The 20488-nt window shown below is 37.5% G+C and overlaps 1 long non-coding RNA gene across 1 annotated transcript; it reads right to left on the bottom strand.

The window, feature by feature from the left end:
- Positions 1-3419: 3419 nt before the first annotated feature.
- LOC145536357 (uncharacterized) lies at positions 3420-18217 on the bottom strand. The gene is made up of 2 exons (XR_014075790.1): positions 17924-18217; positions 3420-3738 (listed from the first exon to the last, which is right to left on the bottom strand). It is a non-coding gene; the product is annotated as an uncharacterized LOC145536357 (long non-coding RNA).
- Between the last annotated feature and the right edge of the window lie 2271 nt (positions 18218-20488).

Below are 20488 nucleotides of genomic sequence, written 5' to 3'. Positions count from 1 at the left end.
ATAAAATTCAAATTATAACAAGTCTAATGGAGAAACACTGCTTTTTCCCACTAAATGTGCTCTTCATCAATTCTATCCCATTTCAGCAAATATCATCATCTGTGAAACTATTCAATGTGGAAACTTGAGTCATCCTTCAGCCTTCTGTATCTTTCACTTTTCACTTCCAATCTAAACATAATTTTTACCAGTTGTATATTAAAAATATATCCAAAATCAATCTATTTTTAAAAATTCTATACCCCACCCAAGTACAAACCACTATCACCTTTCAACTGAACAAATATAATAGCTGCTTCCCTGTTAATACTTTTACCCTTGCATTGCCACTATTCATCCTTTCTACAGCAACTGTGGGATCTTATAAAGGTATAGTTTGGATAATATCACTCCCATTCTTACATTTGTTTTTAATTGGATGATAATTGCTTTCCAGTGCTGTGTTGGTTTCTGCCATACAACATCGCAAATGACTCATAACTATATGTATATATAAATATCCCTTCTCTCTTGAGGCTCCCTCCCACCTATCCCCCAATCTTGATCCTCTAGGTCATCAGAGAGTGCCAGGCTAGGCTCACTGTGTTATAGAAACTTCCCACTAGCCATCTATTTTATACATGGTAGTGTATATATAGGGCTTCCAAGGTGGCTCAGTGGTAAATAATCCACCTGGCAATACAGGAGATGCAGTTTTAGTATTTGGGTTGGAAAGATCTCCTGGAGGAAGAAATGTCAACCCACTCCAGTATTCTTGCCTGAAAAATCCAATGGACAGAGGAACCTGGTGGGCTACACTCCATGGGTTTGCAAAGAGTCAGACACAACTTAGCGACTAAGCACTCACAGTGTATATATGTCAATGCTACTTTCTCAATTTATCCCACACTCTCCTTCCCCTGCTGTGTCCACAAGTCCATTTTCTACATCTCTATCTCCATCCTTCCCTTGCAAATAAGTTCAGCAGTACTATCTTTCTAGATTCCGTATATATATGCATTAATATACAATATTGGTTTTTTTTCTTTTTCTGACTTACTTAACTCTGTATAAAAGGCTCTAGATTCATTCACCTTACTTCAGCTGACACAAATTCATTTCTTTTTGAGGCTGAGTAATATTCCATTGCATGGATGTACCAAAACTTCCTTATCCATTCATCTGTTGATGGACATCTAGGTTGGTTCCATTTCCTGGCTATTGTAAATTGTGCTTCAGTGAACATTGGAGTACATGTGTCTTTTTCTATTAAGGTTTCCTCAGGGTATATTCCCAATAGTGGTATTGCTGGGTTATATGGTAGTTTTATTCCCAGTTTTTTAAAGGCATCTCTATATTGTTCTCCATAGTGGCTGTATCAATTTATATCTTCACCACAGTGTAAGAGGGTTCTCTTTTGTCCACACCCTCTCCAGCACTTATTGTTTATAGACTTTTTGATAATGGCCATTCTGACCAGTGTGAGATGATAACTCAGGTTTTTAATTTGATGATTTCTCATTTCTTGAGGTAGGATTGTATTGCTATAAACTTCCTTGTTAGCACTGCTTTTGCTGCATCCCAGATCCCCTACAGGAGGGCATGGCGACCCACTCCAGTATTCTTGCCTGGAGAATCCCATGGACAGAGGAGCCTGGCAGGCTACAGTCCATAGGGTTGCAAAGAGTTGGACATGCCTGAAACAACTTAATATGCATATGTTTTGGATTGTAGTGTAGTGTCGTTTGTTTCTAGGTATTATTTTTCCTCCTTAATTTATTCAGTGACCTCTTGTTTATTTAAAAGTATATTGTTTGGCTTCCATTTGCTTGGATTTTTTTACAATTATTTTCTGGTAATTGATATTTAATCTCATTGTTTTGTTGTCATAAAAAAAAGTCTGTTGCTGTTGTTCAGTCACTCAGTCATGTCCAATTCTTTGAGACCCCATGTACTGTAGCATGCCAGGTATCTCTGTCCTTCACTATCTCCTGGAGTTTGCTCAAACTCATATCCATTGAGTCAATGATGCCATCCAGCCATCTCATCCTCTGCTACCCACTTCTCCTCCTGCCCTCAATCTTTCCCAGCATCAGGGTCTTTTCCAATGAGTCAGCTCTTTGCATCAGGTGGCCAAAGTATTGGAGTTTCAGCTTCAGCATCAGTCTTTCCAATGAATATTCAGGGTTGATTTCCTTAAGGATTGACTGATTTGATCTCCTTGCTGACTCTTGCTCTCAAGAGTATTCTCCAGCATTACAATTCAAAGCTATCAATTCTTCAGCTGTTGGTCTTCTTTACGGTCCAAACTTCACATCTGTACATGACTATTGAAAAAAACATAGCTTAGACTATATGGACCTATGTCAGCAAAGTGATGTCTCTGCATTTTAATACACTGTCTAGCTTTGTCATAGCTTTTCTTCCAAGGAGGAGGCATCTTTTTTGTTACAAAGGCTTGATTTGTGACCCAAGATGCAGTCTATCCTGGAGAATGTTCTGTGTATGCCTGAGAAAATAACTGTATTTGCTGCTTTGGAATGGAATGCCCTGTAGGTATCAATTAGGTGAATCTGTCTAATGTTTCATTTAAGGCTTTTGTTTCTTTATTGATTTTTTTGTCTGAATGATCTGTCCTTTGGTGTGAATGACATTTAAAGTCCCCCATTATTATTGTTTTACTCTCAATTTCCCCTTTTATGGTTGATAGTACTTGCCTTATGTATTGAGGTGCTCTTATGTTGAGTCCATATGTACTTATAGTTGTTATATCTTCCTCTTGGATTGATTCTTTGATTATTATGTAGTCTCCTTCCTTGTTTCTTGTAATAGTATTTATTTTAAAGTTTATTTTACCCGAAGTGAATATTTCTACTCCTACTTTCTGTTGATTTCCATTTGCATGAAATATTTTTTTACTGCCTTTAACTTTTAGTCTGTATGTGTCCCTGGATCTGAAGTGGGTCTCTTACAGCCAGTATATATATGGATCTTGCTTTGTACCCATTCATCCAGTCTGTGGCTTTTGATTGGAGTCTTTAGTCCATTTACATTTAAGATAATTACTGATAGGTATGATCCCATTACCACTTACTTCATTGTTTCATTTTTTTAAGGTCTTTTCTTTCTCTTGTGTTTCCTATCTACAGAGGTTCCTTTAGGATTTGTTTTAAAGTTAGTTTACTGGTGCTGAATTCTCTTAACTTTAGTTTGCCTGTAAAAGCTTTTGCTTTCTCTGTCAAATCTGAATGAGAACCTTTGAGAGTAGAATAATCTTGGTTGTAGGTTTTTCTTTTTTCATTCATCAATTTAAGTATATCTTGCCACTCCCTTCTGACCTGCAGATTTTCTGCTAAAAGATCAGCTGTTAACTTTATCAGGATTCCCTTGTTATTTGTTGCTTCTTCCTTGCTGCTTTTCATATTTCTTCTTTCTGCTTAATTTTTGTTGGTGTGATTAACATGTGTCTTAGTGTGTTTCTCTTAGGATTTATCCTGTGTGGGACTCTATAGATTTCATGAACTTGGGTCACCATTTCCTTTCTCCAAAAAACTTGGGAAAGTTTTTGACTATAATCTCCTCAGATTTTTTTCTCATACTCTTTCTTTTTTTCTCATTGTTCTGGGACACCTATAATTTATATGTTGGTGTGCTTAATATTGTCTCAGATGTCTCTGAGAATGTCCTAATTTATTTTCATTCTTTTTTCTTGATTCTTCTCTGCTTCAGTTATTTCCATCATTCTATCTTCCAGGTTTACTGTACAAAAAAGATACAAATGAATCAGATTGCTATGATGGTGTGGTCAGCCACCCAGAGCCAGACATTCTGGAGAGCAAAGTCAAGTGGGCCTTAGGAAGCACTGCTGTTAATAAAGCTAATAGATGCAATGGAATTCCAGTAGAACTATTCAAAACCCTAAAGGATGATTCCATCAAGTTGTTTGCATTCAATATGTCAGCAAATCTGGAACACCAGCAGTGGCCATGAGACTGGAAAAGGTCAATCCTCATCCCAATTCCCAAGGAGGGTACTACTGAAGAATGTGCTAACCATCAGATAATTGCACTCATCTCCCATGCTAGTAAGGTCATGCTTAAAACCTTGCACGCTTGGCTTCAGCATTATGCAAACCAAAAACTTCTAGATGTCCAAGCTGGGTTTAGAAAAACAACCAGAGATCAAATTCCCAACATTCACTGGATCATAGAGAAAGCTAGGGAATTCTAGGGAAAAAAAATCTATGTCTGTTTCATCGACTATGTGAAAGCCTTTGACTGTGGATCATAATAAACTGTGGAAAGGCCTTATAGAGAGGGGAATATCAGACCATCTTACCTGTCTCCTGAGAAACCTGTTTATGGGTCAAGAAGCTACAGTAAGAGCCCTATATGGAACAACTTATTGGTTCAAGATTGAGAAAGGAGTACAACAGGGCTGTCTGCTGTCACCCTGTTTGTTTCATCTATACACTGAACACATCATGAGAGACGGGCTGGATGAGTTTCAAGTTGGAATCAAGATATGTAGGAGAAACATCAACAACCTCAGATATGCTGATGATACCACTCTAATGGCCCAAAGCAAAGAGGAACTAAAGAGCCTCTTTATGAGGGTAAAGGAGGAGAGTGAAAGAGCCAGCCTAAAACTAAATATTAAAAAAAGTAAAAAACTAAAGAGAAGAAGATGGTGGAGGAGTAAGATGGGGAGATTGCCAGCCAGCTCACAGATATGTCAAAGGCTCATCAAGATATGGAACAACTCCTACAAAACAACCTCTAGGGGACAGCAGAAGACCCCATGCCTCCAGGGTACAGGCTAAGCTCCCTGGAATGAGTAGGAGAGTGAATGGAGACATAAAAAGAGAAAAAACAGAGAATTTCTGGCCTGGAGCTTGTGCCCCAAGGGAAGGAGGCAGTCCTAAAACCGGAAGAGTTCCCACGCACTGGGAAGCTCCCTCACAGGTGGTCCAAGGGGAAGCTGCGGAATCTCAGAAAACCAGGCAAAGCAGGGACTTAGAGGACAGAGAAAAGAGAAAGCTGCACTTCTCATCCCGTAAACAGCTCATGAACTGTGGCCTCGACCAGACGGTGGGCTCGGGAAATTGACAGAATCCCACAGAAGCCCCACAGGGCAGAGGGCGGGCCTAGAGTGCCCAGAGTACCATGGCATACAAACTTTTCCAGCACACACAAACCTCTAGGCACAAAGGGTGGTCCGGGGTGGCAAGAAAAGCATGGCACACAAACCTCTTCAGTGTACACAAACTGGGGGGTGCAGAGGACGGGTCCAGGGAGCCAAAGGAACCCACAAGCCCCATGACACAGAAGGAAGGCTAGTTAGCCAAAACAAGTGCACACAAGCCCCAAGATGCAGAGGGAGGACCCCCGGAGCAGAGACAAGTGAACACAAGACCCATGATATAGAGGAGGTTGGGTCCAGTGAGCCAAGACAAGTGCACACAAGCCCTGTGATGCAGAGGGTGAGCTTAGGGGGCTGAAGAAAGCCCACACAAGTCTCTATGATGCAGAGGGCACAGTTGGGACATCGAGAAAAGATCCACACAAGCCCCTACCTACCAAGCTTTGGCTTGCAGTGCAGGGTGGGACCTGGGAAAAGAAGCACTGGGAAATATTCCAGGAACAAGTAGGGGGCTGGTGACAGTGAAGATATGCTGATAGGGCCACTTTGAAGTGCCTGTGGAAATAGACATGTCTAACACTGCCAAAACCAGGACTTCCCAAGACAAACTGAAACCACAGACAACCCAAAACCTACTACTGGACACTGCACTGACCTTTAGAGAGGTGAGATCCAGCTCCATGAAGCAGAACACAGGCATAAGCTTCCCCAACCAGGAAAACATCACAGGACATTAATCTTACTCCATGTATGGAGGCAGACTCTACAACCAAGAAGAACTATGACCTTGAAAACTATTTTTTTCTTGTAAATCACACTGTGTATTCCCCCTACACATTTCTATATTCACATTAGCCTTTTGTGGTTCTGTAGAGCTTTCCTCTTTGTTTTTCTTGTTAAAAATTTACTTTAAGAATTTTCTTTCTAATTTTCCTTCATCACACTTTTGTGTGATTCTTCTGAATTTGTTTTTTACATATTTGACTGCTTTTCTTATAGTTCTTTAGCAGCTGTAGCTATTCCTGAATATATATAAATATTATTCAATGTGCCTATTTACCTTTGCTTTTCTATGTTTTCTGTTCTCTCTCTTTTTTCCATCCTCTTTTCCACCCCTTCATTTTCTCTTTTCTTTCGCTTCTCCTCTTCTTTCTTCTTTTTCTTCTCCCTTTTTTCCTTCACTATTTCTTTTTCACCAAATAAGTTAAATTGTTGAGCTGTCTTTTCTATATTCCCCAGTTGGTACACTGCTCAGGCTGTTTTCCAAACTGAGCATTAGCTAGCTCTGCTTATTTGGTCGATATCACTTTTGCTTTCCTTTGTTCACCAAGTCAGTCTCATGTAATTTTTTCTATAGAATATGTTGCTTATAAATGTGTATGTGGAACTGTGAGTATATCCCCTATTATTTCTGTAATTATCTTCTTGATTTGCTTGATCTCCTCCCACTATAACACAGGCACAAGTCACCCCTAACAAGAAGTCAACACAGACTACTCAAACAACCTTTCCCTCCAAAGGCAAAGACCAAAAAGAAGAAGGAATAAACCCTAAAGCCTGAGAAAAGGAGACCTCAAGTGGAACAGGTCAGAAAAATAAAAGAGAGAGAGAGATAACACAAATGAAAGAAAAAGGTAGAAACTCACAAGACCAAATAAATGAAGAGGAAATATGCAATTCACCTGAAAAAAAAATCAGAAGAATGATAGTAAAGATGCTCTGAAAATTTGAAAATAGAAAGGAGAAAATGTGAGAAACAATTAACACAGTTAATACAATCAGCAAAGACATAGAATAAATAAAGAATAAGCAAACAAAGATGAATAACACAATTACTGGAATTAAAAATATGCTAAAAGGAACCAAGAACAGAATAACTGTGGCAGAAGAATGGATAAGTGAGATGGAAAATAGAATTGTGGAAATAAATGCTGAAGAGCAGAATAAAGGAAAAAGAATGAAAAGAATTCAGGATAGCCTCAGAAACCATTGGAACAATATTAAACACACCAACATTTGAGTTATAAGGGTCCTAGAGGAAGAAGAAAAAAAGAAAGGCTCGGAGAAAATATTAGAAGAAATTATAGTTGAAAATTTCCACAAACAAGGGAAAGAAAATAGTCAATCAAGTCCAAGAAGTGCAGAAAGTACCTTACAGGATAAACCCAAGAAGAAACGCATTGACACTCATATTAATCAAGCTAATAGAGATTAAACACAAAGAAAGACTATTAAAAGCAGCAAGGGAAAAGCAACAAGAAACATACAAGGGCAAACCCACATGATTACCAGCGGATCTTTCAGCAGAAACTCTGCAGGCCTGAAGGGAATGGCAGGATATATTTAAAGCACTGAAAGAAAAAAAAAAAAAAAAACTACAGCCAAGATTACTATACCTGGCAAAGATCTCATTCAAAATTGATGGAGAAATCAAAAGATTTACAGACAAGCAAAAGTTAAGAGAATTTAGCACCAGCAAACCAGCCTTACAACAAATGCTAAAGGGACTTAATAGCCAGTAATACAAGAGAAAGGAAAGACCTACAAAAACAAACCCAAAACAATTAAGAGAATAGCGATAGGAACATACATATCAATAATTACTTTAAATGCACCAACCAAAAGATACAGACTGACTGAATACAAAAACAAGACCCATGCATATGCTGCCCACAAGAGACCCACTTCAGATCTAGAGACACATAGAGAATGAAAGTAAAAGGATAGAAAAAAAGATATTACATGAGAATGGAAACCAAAAGAAAGCCAGAGTGGCAAACCTTATTTCAGACAATATAGACTAAAATGAAAAATATTATAAGAGACAAAGAAGGACACTACATAATGACCAAAGGATCAATCTAAGAAGAAGGCATAACAGTTGTAAATATGTATGCACCAAACATAGGAGCACCACAGTACAGAAGGCAAACACCACCAGGCATAAGAGGGGACACTGACAGTAACACAATAACAGTAGGGGACTTTAACACCCCGCTTACACCAATGGACAGATCATCAAAAGAGAATCAACAAGGAAACACAAACCTTAAATGAAACATTAGACCAAACGGACCTGATTGATATCTTCAGGACTTTCCATCCAAATGCAGAAGAATACACTTTCTTCTCAAGTGCACATGGGACATTCAGGATAGACCACATTTTGGCCCACAAATCAAGCCTCAGTAAGTTTAAGAAAATTGAAATCATATCAAGTATCTTCTCTGACCACAATGCTGTGAGACTAGATATCAACTACAGGAAAAAACTGCAAAAAACACAGACTCATGGAAATTAAACAATACATTACTAAATAATGAAGAGGTTACTCAAGAAATAAGAAGGGAATTCAAAAGATTCTTAGAAACAAATGACAATGAAAACACGACGACCCAAAACCTATGGGATTCAGCAAAAGCAGTTGTCAGAGGGAAGTTTATAATGATAAAATCGTATCTCAAGAAACAACAAGCAAAAATGCTTCAAATAGACAACTTAACTCTACATATAAAGAAGCTGGATAAAGAAGAAAAAAAAAGAACCCCAAGGTCTGAGTAAGGAAAGAAATCATAAAGATCAGAACAGAAATAAATGAAAAAGAAATGAAGAAAACAATAGCAAAGATTAATAAAACTAAAATCTGGTTCCTTGAGATGATAAACAAAACTGGCAAATCACTAGCCAGACTCATCAAGAAAAAAAAAAAAGGAGAAAAATCAAATCAACAAAATTAGAAATGAAAAAAGAGAGGTTACAACAGACAACACAGAAATACAAAGGATCATAAGAGAATATTATGAGCACTATATGCTAATAAAATGGACAACCTAGAGGAAATGGACAAATTCTTAGATAAGTTCAACCTCCCAAGACTGAACCAGGGATAAACAGAAATTATGAACAAGCCAATTATAAACACTACAATAGTAACTGTGATCAAAAATCTCCCCAAAAACCAAAGCCCAGAGCCAGATGGCTTCAAACAGGAATCATATCAAACATTTAGAGACAAGGTAATGTTTATTTTCTGAAACTCTTCCAAAAAACTGAAGAGGAAATAACACCTCCAAACAAATTTTATGAGGCCACAATCACCCTGATACCAAAACCAGGCAAGAAAAAAAGAAAGAAAGAAAGAAAATTACAGGTCAATATCAATGATGAACATAGATGCAAAAATCCTCAACAAAATTTTAGCAAACAGAATTCAACAACACATTAAAAAGCTCACACAATGATTAATTAATCGGGTATATTCCATGGATGCAAGGATTCTTCAATATATGCAAATCAATCAGTGATTCAACATACTAATAAATTGAAGCATAAATGCCATATGATCATCTCAATAGATGCAGAAAAAGACTTCAACATAATTCACCACCCTTAAAAATGCTTTAAAAAGTGGGTTAGAAGGAAACTACATCAACATAGTACAGACCATATATGATAAGCCCACAGCAAACATTATTCTCAATGGTGAAAAACTAAAACATTCCCCCTAAGATCAGGACCAAGACAAGGGTGTCCACTCTCAACACTATTATTCAGCAGTTTTGGAAATCTTAGCTATGGCAATTAGAGATGAAAAAGAAATGGATACAGATCAGAAACGAAGAAGTAAAACTCTCACTGTTTGCAGATGACATGATACTGTACATAGAAACCCAAAAGAAACCATTGGAAAATTTGCTAAAGCTAATCAGTGAATTTATCAAAGTCATGGGATGCAAGGTCAATACACATAAATTACCTGCATTCCTATATACTAACAGTTAAAAATGAGAAAGAGAAATTAAGCAATCAATCCCATTCATCATTGCAACAAAAAGTAAATTATAAAATATCTAGGAATAAACTGACCTAAGGAGACAAAAGAACTGTACATGGAAAATAATGACACTGATGAAAGAAATAAAAGATGACATAAACACCAATACAGTATACTAACACATATATATTGTATTTAGTCAATTGGTAAAGATAACCCTGTATGCAAGACATCAAAAGAGACACAGATAAATAGAACAATATTATGGACTCTATGGGAGAGGCCGAGGGCAGGATGATATGGGAGAATGACATTGAAGCACGGAAATTATCATATGTGAAAGGAATCGCCAGTCCAGGTTTGACGCATGATACAGGGTGCTTGGGGCTGGTACACCAGGATGACCCGGAGGGATGGGATGGGGAGGGAGGTGGAAGGGGGGTTCTGGAAGGGGAAAATATGTACACCCATGGTGGATTCATGTCAATGTATGGCAAAACAAATACAATATTGTAAAGTTAAAAAAATAGAAAATAAACTAATTTTTAAAAAATGACATGAACAGATGGAGAGATATTCCATGTTCCTGGGTAAGAATAATCAATATTGTGAAAATGACTATACTACCAAATGCAATCTACAGATTCAATGTGATTCCTACCAAATTACCAATGACATTTTTCACAGAATTAGAACAAAGAATTCACAATTCATATGGAAACACAAAAGACCCCAAATAGACAAAGCAGTCTTGAGAAAGAAGAATGGACCTGGAGGAATCAACCTTCCTCACTTCAGAGTATACTACAAAGCTACAGTCATCAAGACACTATGGTACTGGCACAAAAAACAGAAATATAGACCAATAGAACAAGATAGAAAGCCCAGAGATAAACCCACACACCTATGGGTACCTTATTTATGAGAAAGGAGGCAAGAATATACAAACGGACAAAGATAGCCTCTTCAATAAGTGGTGCTAGGAAAATGGAACAGCTATGTGAAAAAGAATGAAATTACAGCACTTCCTAATACCATACACAAAGATAACCTCAGAATGAATTAAAGACCTAAATGTAAGACCAGAAAGTATAAAACTCTTAAAGGAAAACATAGGCAGAACACTCGATGACATCAATCAAAGAAAGATCTTCTGTGGCCCCTTTCCTAGAGTAATGGAAATAAAAACAAAAGTAAGCAAGTGGGACCTAATTAAACTTAAAAGCTTTTGCACAGCAAAGGAAACTATAATCAAGGTGAAAAGACAACCCTCAGAATGGGAGAAAATAATACCAAAGGAAACACCTGACAAAGAATTAATTTCCACAATACACAAGCAGCTCATCCAACTTGATAGCTTATGGTGAACCATGCCAGATTTGTAATCTCCAAAGAAGAAGATTTAGCTTCAGGACCAGAGATCAGGCTTGACCACTCAGGGCTCTTGTGTGGCAGAAGTTTTATTATAGTGAAAAGGGACAAAAAAGCTTCTGACATAGACATCAGAAGGGAGGCAGAGAGGGCCCCCCTTGCTAGTCTTTAGCAAGAAAGGTATATACTTTTTTAATTAGTTATTGCAATAAATCAAAAGAATGTCTCAAGGTTGTAAAAAATTTACCAAATCCACTCCCAGAATTTATATTTTAAGATAACAGGATTAGAACTTGACAATAGAAAGATTTTACCAGACCCACTCCCATAATATACATTCTAAGATATCAGGATTAATCAGAAGGTTTTCAGGAAGGAGAAATTGTCCTCAAGCAAGATACATTGTTGTTATATAATCCTTAGTACAGAGTTTAAACTGACTTGTTTGTTGTATAATCATCAGTTCTGGGCTTAAAGAAAAAAAGGTTTTATGTGACTAAGACTAAGGACTGTAGAGAAAAAAATAAGATGTTTGTCCTTTCCTCCTCCTTGAGCATTCCAGACCCCTATTTCCTCCTCAAGAACCTCAGACCCCTCGCTCCTCCTCGGAGACCCCAGACTTCTTATCAACCTGCATAGAAATTGACTCTCTCAAACTCAATACCAGAAAAACAAACAACCCAATCAAAAAGTGGGCAAAAGTCCTGAACAGAAATTTCTCCAAAGACTACATATAGATTCTAACAGGCACATGAAAAGATTCTCAACATTGCTCATTATTAGAGAAATGAAAATTAGAGAAATGCAAATAAAAATTACATACTGCAGTCAGAATAGCCATCATCAAAATGTCTACAAACAATAAATGATGGAGAGGGTGTGAAGAAATGGGAACCCTCTTGCATTGCTGGTGGGAATGTAATTTGATACAGCCACTATGGAAGATGGCATGGAGATTCCTTATAAAACTGGGAATAAAACCACCATATGACTGAGCAATCCCACTCTTAGGCATATACCCTAAAGAAACCAAAACTGAAAAAGACACGTGTACCCCAATGTTCATTGCAGTGCTATTTACAATAGCTAGAACATGGAAGCAGCCTAGATGTCCAGTGACAAATGAATGGATAAAGAAGCTGTGGTGCATATATATAATGGAATATTACTTAACCATAAAAAGGAACACATTTGAGTCAGTTCTAATGAGGTGGATGAACCTAGAACCTAATATACAGAATGAAGTAAGTCAGAAAGGAAAGTATAAATATTGTATACTGATGCATATATATGGAAATCTAGAAAGATGGTACTAATGAATTCATTTGCAGTGCAGCAATGAAGAAATAGACATAGAGAACAGACTTATGGACATGGGGATAGGGGAAAGGGAGAGCATGAGATGTATGGAGAGAGTAATACAGAAACATATAATACCATATGCAAAATAGATACCCAATGAGAATTTGTCCTATGACTCAGGGAACTCCAACAGGTTGTCTGTGGCAATCTAGAAGGGTGGGATAGGGAGGCATGGGAGGGAGGTTCAGGAGGGAGGGAACATGGGAGCACCTATGACTGATTCTTGTTGATGTTTGACAGAAAACAACAAAATTCTGTAAACCAATTATTCTTCAATTAAAAATATAGTGGCAAAAAAAAAAGAGATGCTTCTGACTACTTGCTGAGAAGTTATCTGACAGTGTAGTTTCACCTAATCAAAGTAACGCTGGTATGGCAGTCAACACTTAAAGAACACTCTCCCTTGACATGTTTTCTCATGGAATGGTAAAGTGTGTCCTAGCTGTGTCTTCACACAACTCTGAAAGAGCCAGAAAACATGCTTTTGTGAACCTGGCATTTGGGGCCTTATGGTAAAATCAATATTTTCTACCTATTAAAGCTGGATATTTGCAGCCTCAAACCAGCCCTAAAATCACACTGGTTTTTTGTTCTCTTCATTACAACAACAGCTTTGGTAAAGTTTTTGAGTTTTCTGAAACAGGCTACTTCCTAATTCTTGATGGATAGTTACTGTCAGTACCATTTAACCTACTTAGAGTAACAACAGATACAGCAGTCAACAGTGACATAACACTCTCCTCTGACAACTTTTCTTCTGGAATGGTACAATGTGTCCTAGGAGTGTTTCACACAGCTCTGATATTGCAGGGAAATATGTTTTTGTAAACCTGAGAATTGGAGACTGATGACAAAGAAGTTTTTTCCCAAGTGAAAGCTGGAGTGTTGCAGCCTTAAACTTGCCAAAAAAAAAAAAAAAAAGAAAAGAAAACCCTCATTGGTTCATTTTGCTCTTCATTACAGAAACTTCTTTGGTCATATTTTTGAATTTTATCAAATCAAAAGGATGCTTCTAATTTATTTCTGAAATCATCTGACACTACAGTTTCACCTAATCAGAGTAACAACAGTTACGGCAGTCAACACTCACAGAAACTCTCCCTTGATATGCTATCTCATGGAATGGTATAGTGCATTCTAGAAGTGTCATTATACAACTCTGAAACAAGTAGAACATTCTTTTGTGATCCTGGGAATTGAGACTTTTGATAAGATGATATTTTTCAACTGTGGAAGATGGACAATTGCAGCCTTAAGCCTGCCAGAAAAACATGCTGTTTCATTTTTCTCTTCATTACAACTACTTTGGTCAAATTTTTGAGTTTTCTGAAACAAGCTGGCTGTTTGCCCCGCTTCTTGCTGGGAAGTCATCTGACAGTACCAATTCACCTAATCAGGACCACAACAATTATGGCAGTCAGCACTCAAAGAATACTCTCACCTGATCTCTTTTCACATGAAATGGTTTAGTGTTTTCTATATGTGTCTTTACAAAGCTCTGAAAATTTAGGGAAACTTGTTTTTGTGAACCTGGGAATTGGGGTCAGATTGAAAAAGAAGACTTTTCTGATAGTGAATTCTGGATAGTTGCAGCCTGAAACCAGCCAGAAAACACAGTGGCTCATTTTTCTCTTCATTACAACAACTGACTTGGTAAAGTTTTTGAGTTATCTGAAAGCAACAGGCTGCTTGCCACTTCTTCTGGGAAGTCATCTAACAGTACAATTTCACCCATTCAGGGTAACAATTGAAATGGTAGTCAACACTGACAGAATACACTCTTCTGACATGTTTTCTCATGGAATGGTTCAATATTTCCTATAAATGTCTTTACACAGCTCTGAAACTTCAGGGGAACACGTTCTTCTGAACATGGGAATTGGAACCTGATGGCAAAAGAAGTATTTTCCCCCAGTGAAACTTGGAGAGTTGCAGCCTTGAATATGCCAGAAAAACACAGTGGTTCATTATTCACTACATTACAACAGCAGCTTTGGTTGTAATTTTTAGTTTTCTGAAATAAAAAGGATGCTTCCAACTTCCTATAGGGAAGTCATCTGACAGTACAGTTTCATCTAATCAGAGTAGCAACAGATATGGCAGCTGACACTCACAGAACACTCTCCCCTGACCTCTTTCCTCATGAAATGGTACAGCGTTGCCTAGACGTGTTTTTAAAAAGCTTTGAAAATGCAGGTAAACATGTTTCTGTGAATCAGGGAAATGGATCTGATATCAAAGGAAGTATTTTCCTATCAGGGGATGTTTAATAGGAGGATTTCTATGTGCTGTTTTTCATGAATCCTCAAATTGTCAGGGAACGTTCAACAGGAGGATTCCTACGTGCTGTTTCTCATAAAACCTCTGTTCCTTATCAAGTGGAATGGCAAGCTGCTCCCAGGACAGAGGTCATGGAATGAGACGGGCTCGGGTCTCCTTCAGTAAACATTCTCCTTAGGCAAAACTAGTTAGTCTCAATCCTCTTTCGTGAGATATGGTTTGTCTCCTGACCTTGTGATTATTATTATCCCCTTGTTCCCTTGGTAACGGTTGCTGTACGTTTGGTTTTCTGACCTTTGTCATTGTCAAAAGAAATTTCTTGCAACACAGCATATATATACTCATAGAAAGATCATTAAAGTACCCTTTCTCCATCAGAGGCTTGGGTCCCCATGTCTTTCTCTCTCTCTTTCCTTTTCTATCTATCTTTCTCTCTTTCATTTTCTTATCGTCGACTCCAGACCACCAGACCCCGGTTCATTAAAGGACCCCAACAAGTGGCACCCAGAACAGGGAATGATGTACGTGGCAGTTCGGCCAGAGTGACCCAGAGCCTATTGAGGCTGGTAAGTACTGAGACACAGGTTAAATGGCTGGAAAGCCCCATTATTTTTCTCTTCATTTGGTGGAAAACTATCTTGACGGTGATAATTGTAGTCGTCTTATTCTTGCTTTTTGCTTTTTATATCTGTAACTATATAGTGAATTTTATATCTAAGTGGCTTAGGCATTTAAATCACAAATGATTATTCATGCTCCTACAGTTTATTGCCTCAACAAATTAGGGCCTATGCCCCTTCCCAGCAGGAAGAGCTTACAGAATGATTTTAAGGCCTACATGCCTTCCCAGCAGGAAGAGGTTACAAAAAGATTTTGCCACCCCTTTCCCTGACAACCATATTCTCCTAAAAGCAGGAGAAAATGAAAGAGTTAAAACTTAAGCAGACAGTCCAAGGCCCTATAGAGGGGAAGCAAACGTTCTCATTCATGCTTTCCTTAAGCCCTGTGCAACAATGTATCTTGCCAGAAAACTGACCTTTCTTTAGGTCCAAAACTAATGATAACATAGCACAATGTCTTACTCATGGAAATGCTTTTCTTAGGCTCTACGTTAATGATTATAATTGTAACAAATCTTGCCTAGGAACTTGTATCTCAAGACTTGTACAGCAACAATATATCTTGCCCAGAAACATTATCTGGAATCTGTTCTCCCTGGCCAATCTTATGCCAAAGTTATCTCAGAATGTATGTCTTGGGAAAGGGCCTAATAGAACTCTTAAAACGTTAAAGTATTCTTTTTATCTATTCTCAATAACTAATTGAAAAAGATATAAGGTCTCACTTAAACTAATAAGACAAATACTCTTTCTACCAGCTTTCTGATATCTAAGACAGAAGCTTTCTCTGTTCTGTCACTTTAAATAAAATTTTACACACAAAGCTTTAAAAGACTGAAACCTATCTTTAGTCCCAGAGTTAACTCTCCTTAAACCAGGAAAATATCTTCTATGGACAATGTGGTTTCATGATATAGCCAGAGATCACGCTAACAAGAATGCTTGAGCTGGCACTCCCCAAAACCAAATTACTTTTGGAATGTTAACTGGCACCGGACAATTTGATGCCATAGAAGCTCAAATACAATGCCCTCCCTTATTGCATGTACTATTAAAAACAGTGGCCCTTGAAGCTTGGGATCAAATTACTCCTCAAGGAGAGCCTACAAATAGCTACAATAAAATATTACAAGGACCTAATGAAAGTTATGCTGATTTTTTAGCTAGATTAGAAACTGCTATTTCCTGTACTGTAATTAGAGAAGAAGCCAAAAAACAGCTAAAAAAATTACTTGCTTATGAGAATGCAAATCATAAATGTCAAAAAGCTATCACTCCAAATCGTGAGACTGAGACAACATCTTATCAGCCAACTTACCCCTGCCAACAGAGCCAATTTGAACACTGCCTGGTTTAAATTTTAGACAAGAAACTATAACTACAAAAAAGAGAAATGACATTTTTGACACTGAATGGTCAAGATATTCTTTAGACTCCAGAAAAAACTGGTTAAAATGAAGTCTTTTAGAAATTGTAAAATCGTTTCTTTTTGCGCCTACAATTAGAAAAAAACTGACTTATTAAAAAACATTTTGTTTTTGAGCTCTGATCCTGTCTGAGAAAAAAAAACATGTCTGAGGAAAACCTGAAGTTAACTCTTATCGTGTCCTTGAGATACACAGCCCACTCTGCCTGAAACTCCAGGCATGAGAAAATTGGTAGAACTTCAAGCCAAGGAAAAAACAGGGCAAAGACATTTTAAATATAAAACTATAAAGTCTCTATCTGTCCAGATTTATGTATGTCTCACTCTCTGTCCTTGGACAAAATTGCTAAAGGCCAGTTTGTCAACGAGCTCTGATTATCTGGCCTAAAGAAAACTCAGCACTTACAAATCTAACAGTTCTAAATAAAAAAATAAATAAATAAATAAATCTAAACTTACAGGTGGCTATTCTCTGAGTGGACATATAAAAGGATAAATACAAAAAAATATAAAAGGGGTTTATAACAAATGAAAGAGAGTTTTATGCATGATTCAAGTTTCTTAAGACATTAGACTACCTTTGAGATCTTTTATTGTTACTTTGACTAAGTAAATAACTAATGTTTCACAGTAAATATAAGCTGACACCAATCTGGAATTTTGTTTTCTCTTCCTGTTAAAAGAACAAAGTTTTCTTGGAATATGGTTTTTGAAAACAGAAAATGGCCTGGCCTACACTTCAAGATATTTCAAACAATTTTTACAATCCTTTTCTATTAAACATGTTACAGGCATTCCTTATAATCCCCAAACACAAGACATAGTTGAATGAGCACAACACACACTGAACAGGAACACTACTGTCTTCCTTATCTAAAGCAAACTTTACTAAATTCCAACATAAGATATTTTCTAAACCTATAACTATTGTTAATACAGCTTTATTTGTTTTAAATTTTTTAACCTTACCGCAAAAAGATGTCTTGACAGGAGCATAAAGACATTTTGAGGAGATGGAAGACCAGAGGGGCCCCCGGGCTTCAAAGTAGAGACAAAACAACAAAAATCCCAGGAGGAAGAAGTTCCAATATGGGCCATGGTGCCTCTAAAGATCTCCAGAAAGCACCGCCCCCAGCAGCATCAACCTTATGATCTCCCCTCTTGGGGACAAATAAAAACCCTTACTAATCAAGCTAAAACTTTGGTTTCTCAACAGAGAATGTCTTGGAATCCTGAAAATATTTTTTGCTGCCCCGCTTGCTTGGCTTGCTTACGCCTCCCTCGCTCGAGCTGAATCAATAAATCATACTTACTGGGCTTACATACCCAACCCCCCTTTACTTCAGGTTATAGAATGGACAGAAGGACCAATTGTTTCAACCAATGACTCCATACATATGCCTTCTCCTTGGAACTTTAAAGGGCCCTCACACCCTGAAGAAGAAGGGAAACTAATTAATATCTTTCTAGGTTATGAAGTCCTTCTTTTGTGTATGGGCTCAACAGAATTATGCATAAACATTAGCCAACAAACTTGGGCTTTCGCCCTGCCTCCAAAAGAGGACTTTCAGACGTTGCTTGGATTATTTATTGCCCTATCTTTGTCCATGAACTATGTTTATACTGCTGAAACTTTAGGGAAAGAGCAAAGAACACTATGCAAAGGGTTTGTTAATAAGAACTTTAAATATACTCCTGTTCATTGGGACAAATGTCGAGCAAAATCAGGAAAATTAATGTTTATGGCTAATCATACGATTGTCGATTTGGGACCCCATGGTATGTGGTTATCTAACTGCTCAGATGATATTGACAGCACTGTGTGTGATTATGTTACTCAAGCAGCATGAAAAGTTACTAAAAATACTATAGAACATTATCATGACAAAGGACTTCTTGGATGGCTTGATGAGGGAAGCCCCCCCCCATCCTCTAATCATCCTCGATGAACAGATTGGTCCTGAACAATATGACATCTGGAAACTTGCTACAAGCACGGAGGAACTTGAGACTTAGACCAGACATTTCATAGGGATCAGTCATAGTCATAATAATTATTTCTTTCACTATAATCAATCATATTTTATACAAGCCTGTGTTCTACTTCCTTTTGTTGTAGCTATAAGAAACTTACAATTCAATAAGCCTTTATGTTCTGTAACTTGTATAAATTGCAAATTGTATACTTGTCTTAACTCCTCTATTTCTTTAAGAAATTATTCCCTTTTGATTCTTCAATCTTGACTAATCTGTGGTTACCAATAAATCTCCAGCAGCCCTGGGAAGAAGGTCCCATGGCTGAACTTGCTTCCCGGTTACTTACTAAACTGCTCCGGTGATCTAAATGATTCATTAGATGGCTGATTCTTGGCATTTGGGGATTAATAGCGATTTGCACCACTGCTACAGTCACTGGCAATGCTTTACAAACCTCAATTCAAAAACATTATTCTATCCCAAATTGGACTAAAGATGCTCATACTATGTGGGCCACTCAAGCTCAGACAGATGAGGATACTCAAAATGAAATACAGGACCTAAGAACAGCCATCAAATGAATTGGAGATCAATGAATAGATTTACAAAAACAGATGACACTAAAATGTGATTGGAATTCTACTCAGTTCTGTGTTACTCCTGTCCAATTCAATCATAGTGCCTACAACTGGGAACAAATCAAATTTCATTTCACAAGACATACATGATAATGCCTCTCTGAATGTATAATTATTACAAAAAGAAATCTTTGAAACCTTTTCTAAAAATCTGCCCTCTTCCACTAATTTGAAAACTTGAGCTAAACAACTAGCTGATCAATTATCTGGGCTAGACCCACATGGAGGGTTTCAAAGCATTACTCAAAATATCGGCTCTGAAACTATAATTTTGGTGATTGTCTTGACAATTATATTTGTTGTTTACCATTGCCTGAATGCAAAAATTGTTAATAGCAAACAAACAAACTCAAATGGTCAGAACTCTTTTTACTAATATTATAAATAAATAAGGGGGAATTATCAGGGGATGTTTAACAAGAGAATTTCTACGTGCTGTTTCTGATGAATCCTCAAATTGTCAGAGAATGTTAAACAGGAGGATTCCTATGTGCTGTTTCTCATAAAACCTCTGTTCCTTATCAAGTGGAATGGCAAGCTGCTCCCAGGACAGAAGTCATGGAATGAGACGGGCTCGGGTCTCCTTCAGTAAACATTCTCCTTAGGCAAAACTAGTTAGTCTCAATCCTCTTTCTTGAGATATGGTTTGTCTCCTGACCTTGTGATTATTATTATTCCCTTGTTCCCTTGGTAAAGGTTGCCGTACGTTTGGTTTTCTGACCTTCGTCATTGTCAAAAGAAATTTCTTGTAACACAGTATATATATACTCATAGAAAGACCATTAAAGTACCCTTCCTCCATCAGAGGCTTGGGTCCCCGTGTCTTTCTCTCTCTGTCTCTCTTTCCTTTTCTCTCTATCTTTCTCTCTTTCATTTTCTTATCATAGACTCCGGACCACCAGTTCAGTTCAGTTCAGTT

Source organism: Giraffa tippelskirchi, chromosome X (genome assembly GCF_054371585.1).
Source record: "Giraffa tippelskirchi isolate mGirTip1 chromosome X, T2T-mGirTip1v1.2.pri, whole genome shotgun sequence".
NCBI classification, from domain to species: Eukaryota; Metazoa; Chordata; class Mammalia; order Artiodactyla; family Giraffidae; genus Giraffa; species Giraffa tippelskirchi.
This window is presented reverse-complemented; position numbering and strand designations above follow the sequence as displayed.